Source organism: Lissotriton helveticus, chromosome 1_2 (genome assembly GCF_964261635.1).
Source record: "Lissotriton helveticus chromosome 1_2, aLisHel1.1, whole genome shotgun sequence".
NCBI lineage: Eukaryota > Metazoa > Chordata > Amphibia > Caudata > Salamandridae > Lissotriton > Lissotriton helveticus.
The window spans coordinates 86,094,416-86,100,264 of record NC_136058.1 but is presented as its reverse complement, the minus strand read 5'-3'; positions in this window follow the sequence as shown (position 1 = coordinate 86,100,264).

Genomic DNA, 5,849 nt, shown 5'->3' with positions numbered 1-5,849 from the left:
AACTTAGGAAACACAGGTGATGTAATTGAAAAATGTGGAGTTTCTTTTCCTCATTTCACAATCACATCACCTGTGTTTCCTTTGCTTAGGTATCTCATAGTGCAGATGGACTCTAGCATATCAAAGAGTACACAGAAATTGAGCAGTGTATACAACAATTTTGACATTTACAGAAGATTCAGCTTCTTATCTTGTTGGAGATGAAATGAGGCCTGTCTTGCAACATGGTGCATGTTTTGCATCACTGCTGCACGGTTTCATGTGGCACGGGACTTTACAGCATGACACATCTGCCTAGATGCATCAAGTTGTAAATATGTCGCCACATAGCAAATCTTTTGCACCGCCGCTGCGTCACAAAAGTGACGCACAGTGATGCAAAAGAGGCATACATGGCTATGTAAGTTAAATAATCAAAATCTAAATTTGCCAAGCACAGATGGGTGTGTATTTACAAGGACCTTCCACCACGAGGAAATGTCTTTAATTAAAATTGGAGAAATAACATCAAAGGGACTCAAATGCCTTTTAAATGTACCCCAAGCAACCTATGAAACTCTAGCAGTACATATCAAGAAACCTAATTGATTTCAGAAATCGTTTTTAAACACATCATCTAAATCAATGATATACCTACATTCAAGGGGAAATTACTTAAAATGGCCTAAGACACATGAAAACGTTTTTTTAAGGTCCTTGCACCATTTTTGGGTCACTTTTAACATGGCTATGTTAGTCAAAGAATTAAAATCTAAATTTGCCAAGCACAGATGGGGGCGTATTTACAAGGACCTTGCACCACGGGGAAAGGTCTTTAATTAAAATGAGAAAAATAACATCAGAGAGACTCAAATGCCTTTTAAATATACCCCAAGCAACCTATGAAACTCTAGCACTACATATCAAGTAAACTAATTGATTTCAAAAATCGTTTTTAAACACATCATCTAAATCAATGATATACCTACATTCAAGGGGAAATGACCTAAAATGGCCTAAGACACATGAAAGCGTTTTTTTAAGGCCCTTGCACCATTTCTGGGTCACTTTTAACATGGCTATGTTAGTCAAAGAATTAAAATCTAAATTTGCCAAGCACAGATGGGGGCGTATTTACAAGGACCTTGCACCACGGGGAAAGGTCTTTAATTAAAATGAGAAAAATAACATCAGAGAGACTCAAATGCCTTTTAAATATACCCCAAGCAACCTATGAAACTCTAGCACTACATATCAAGTAAACTAATTGATTTCAAAAATCGTTTTTAAACACATCATCTAAATCAATTATATACCTACATTCAAGGGGAAATGACTTTAAATGGCCTAAGACACATGAAATCGTTTTTTTAAGGCCCTTGCACCATTTCTGGTTCACTTTTAACATGGCTATGTTAGTCAAAGAATTAAAATCTAAATTTGCCAAGCACAGATGGGGGCATATTTACAAGGACCTTGCTCCACGGGGAAAGGTCTTAAATTAAAATGGGAAAAATAACATCAGAGAGACTCAAATGCCTTATAAATATGCCCCAAGCAACCTATGAAGCTCTAGCAGTACATATCAAGAAACCTAATATTTTTCAAAAAACGATTTTAAACACATCATATAAATCAATTATATACCTACATTCAAGGGGAAATGACTTAAAATGGCCTAAGACACATGAAAGCGTTTCTTTAAGGCCCTTGCACCATTTCTGGGTCACTTTTAACATGGCTATGTTAGTCAAAGAATAAAAATCTAAATTTGCCAAGCACAGATGGGGGCATATTTACAAGGACCTTGCTCCACGGGGAAAGGTCTTAAATTAAAATGGGAAAAATAACATCAGAGAGACTCAAATGCCTTATAAATATGCCCCAAGCAATCTATGAAGCTCTAGCAGTACATATCAAGAAACCTAATATTTTTCAAAAAACGATTTTAAACACATCATATAAATCAATTATATACCTACATTCATCGGGAAATGACTTACAATGCCCTAAGACACATGAAAGCGTTTTTTAAAGGGTCACTTTTAACATGGCTATGTAACTCAAAGAAACAAAATCTATTTGTAAAACACTTGACACAAAGCAACATTTTAAATACAGAACTTTCTTCATAATTTCCTCCCTAAAGCATACTATTATCTATCTAAATTAAATGAATCTTTTCTCACCTTAGCAAATACTTTATGAGTTTCAAAACAGTCTCAGAAACACACCAATTTGTCTTTAGCAGAGCAAAAGGTATGCACTCCAGAGTCTGCAGCTATCAAAAGCACAGAAATGCTGTAACTCATCACACATATCTCTCATGTCACCCAATCAAAACTCTTCCCTCACTTTTTTCAAATCAACACCCTTCCCCCCTCTGCCCTCTCTGCTTTTTTGCATAGCAACCACCTCCTGAAAGACCTCTGATGTTTGCAAGTTCACACAACAATGTTTCAATTGAACTCTGAACTCTCAGTGCACCTGCGTATCCAGTGCAATCTTTCATAAAATGATTTTTTCTGACCATTCAAATTACATCTTTCAAAGAACTCATCCATGCACCCTAACTTTCTGTTTTCAGCAATCAAAATCCACCAATCACTGCTACTGCTTCCTTAACACAGAAACTCCACAGTTTTTTTCATTTTAAACTCTTATTTTTCCAACTGCCATTTCATTGCCACACTTCATCTGACTGCAGCAGAACCTTCTCTCACCATGTTTTCTGTCTGGATTGTTGGACATAGTTACATCTATTGGGCTCAGAGGTATGCTGAGAACAGAAATTTACCTAACCTCAATTTACAAGATGTGGAAATTAAGTGGTTTGGCCACAGAGGATTAAAATGTCACCAATTGATACCATTGGTGAAAACCTTTATGCATTTGCCTAAACCTGACCTGTTAATTTTGCACTGTGGAGGTAATGACTTGGGCACTTTGACTGGGGTAGGTCTGGAAATGCTTTTAAAGGACACCTTTGAGCAATTGATGGCACTTTTTCCTCAAACTGCCTTGGTATATTCAAATATATGCCAAAGACAGAAATGGAGGTGGTCGAACCAATTTTGTCCACAAATTGAGAAATCGAGGAAGCATGTAAACAAATCTGTTTCAGCTTACATGAGAGACCCTGGAATAGGCTCCATGTACAACAATAACTTGCGTTACTACATGCAAGATATCTACAGAGGAGATGGAGTTCACTTCTCAGATGAAGGGAACAGAGTTTTCATTCTGAATTTAAGACTGTGCATTGGTACCTACTTATAAGTACCTAAATGTACCATAAACCCAAAAGCTCTTCTCAGAGCTACCCTACATCTGATCACTCACAATTATTATTTTACTCTAACTTTTTTCACTAATTTTCAACAAAGTACGCTCCCCGGAGCGCTACCCGGTACGCGAACCGGAAGCTAACCGCGCGAAATTTTTAAAAAATTGGTTTTTTTTTCGCACATATGGGCCTCCTCAGCCATCCTCAGAAAACCTAGGGGGTCAAAATACGTCTACCGTGTCCCCTTCTACCCATTCTGAACATTATTTGCCCTCCATCTTGTATCTTAATTCGACCGAAACACAAAATGGTGGACTCCCGTAACGCTGCAGGTTCGCGTACCGGGGCGCTCCCCGGGAAGCGCTCCATTAAAAAAGGTGGGAAAGTAATTTACAGAAGAAACCCTGGAGACACTTTCACCAAATATAGATTTGCTCATACTACATACCAATCCCTACCATTTTCACAAATTTGGTTGGAATTCCATTTAGCCATTTAGCCTGTAGACCTCTCTAAATACCCTGAGGTAAATTACTTCACAAAACACATCTGAAGTGTTGGAATTGACAACCAATGAAAATGTTACTTTCTTTTCCATTTTTTTTTCCTTACATTTGATTGGTTATGTACCTAAATATAAAGGAAGAGAAGGAAACACAGCCATTTTGACTACTACTTCCTGGTGTACATTTCAATAGGATTTTCACTAATAACTTCAACTTCTTTGTAAAGGTAAGTTGTTATTTTAAAAACTGAAGTATATTGTGCACTTTAAGTTAATATGGTAAACTTTTTCTGATAGTTATATACTATCCCTATGTAGTAGTTATAGATTTAGATAGACTTCTCTGTTATAGTTATGGATGGAGTTAGGCTTGTCTTTTATAATTATGAATTTACTTACGTTAAATCACATACACTTTTTTATATTCCTACATCCACTCTGATACTATACACTGCCCAAAGATAAATTCACTGTTAAAAACTGCCTATCTAAAATTAATCCCAACAGTGCCCTATCTCTACTAATATATATTTTTTTATGCAAATTTCAGGCAAAATGGAAGGCGAACAGAAAGTATCATTTGAAATTGTCCTTGCAGAGACCAACGAAGAAATCATTGATCCAAATGATATTGAATTTATGGATGAAACTTGGGACCAAGAACTACTGCAATGTGTGCAATCAGTAGATGTCCTCCTTGAAAATGAGGACATTTTACACACTCAAACATTACAAGCTATGTTCAATGAAAATAACGACATTTCAGACAGTGAAATGGTAGACATTTTATTAAATTTTGAAACACAATGACAATAATAAATAATTGTTTAAAAAAAAAAAAAAAAAAAAAATCAACAAAACAAACAATCAATTAACATACAATATTTAAAAAGTCTATCATTCTTTTTTCCTAATAGTACGCTCCCCGGGCCGCTTCCCGGTTCGCGAACCGGGCGCTCCCCACGCAAAAAAAACAAAAAAATTCTTTTTTTTTTTTTTGCCCTGCGGGGCCCTTTTAAAGCCTCCACATCAAACCTAGGGAGTCAGGGAGGATCTACTATGCCCCCTTATGGTCATTTCCCCCTTTGTTTTGGCCTCCTCTTGTCTCTCGATCCTACCGAGAGACAAGATGGCGGCCGCTCCGGACTATTTAGAATGTTGACAGACACCGGAGAGCCAATCAGCTTCGCTTCGCGAAGTTCTGTTACGCGTCAAGTACGCGAACCGGAGCGCTACCCGGAGCGCGCTTACAGATATATATCTTTTTTTTAACGTTAATTTCTCAAAATCCACTGGAGCACATATATTGAGACCTAGCAAAGGCACATCGGGCTAACAGTCCCTACAATTTTGCCAAGTTTCGTGCAAATCCATTCAGCCGTTCGGGCTAAAAGTGAGGCCAACCGCCCTATGGAAATTAACATTGGAAAAACGCGTTTTGGGACCCCCCTTTTTTCTCGGCCCCCCCTTGACGAACCCCCCCAAATTTTCAGGGGCTGCTCAGAAACAAAATGTTCCATTTTCCTGAAAATTTCAGCCAATTCCGTCCACAAACACCAAAGTTATTAGACATAGAATTTTCAAAAATCCCATAGAGAAAAAATCCTAACTACATATACCTACTGGCGACCGCCAGTAGGTAATATATATATATATATATATATATATATATATATATATGTAAGCACAAGAGGGTTCTACCGGGATCGTAACTCCCAAGTCAGGTGGCGTCCAAGTTCGGCGAACCACAAGCCGAAAATCCAATTAGATCCACAGGTTGCTTACAAAGCATAAAGGACGCACTCAGGAAATTGCAGAAAAGCGGATTTATTTATCCAGCAACACGCTACGCGTTTCGACAACTGATTTGTCTTGATCACACGTGAAAACCCCCTGGTGGTGACAATGAGTTATACATTTCGATCATGTAAACACAGACAAAGGACATACAAGCAGTTCCACTAAAGTAATGTAGTAAAACGACCGCCATATTGAACTGGTGAAAAGTGGCCATAGTATCTCATACTCGGACAGTGCCTGAGAACAAGGAATTAATGCAGCGCAAGTTACTGCAACCAA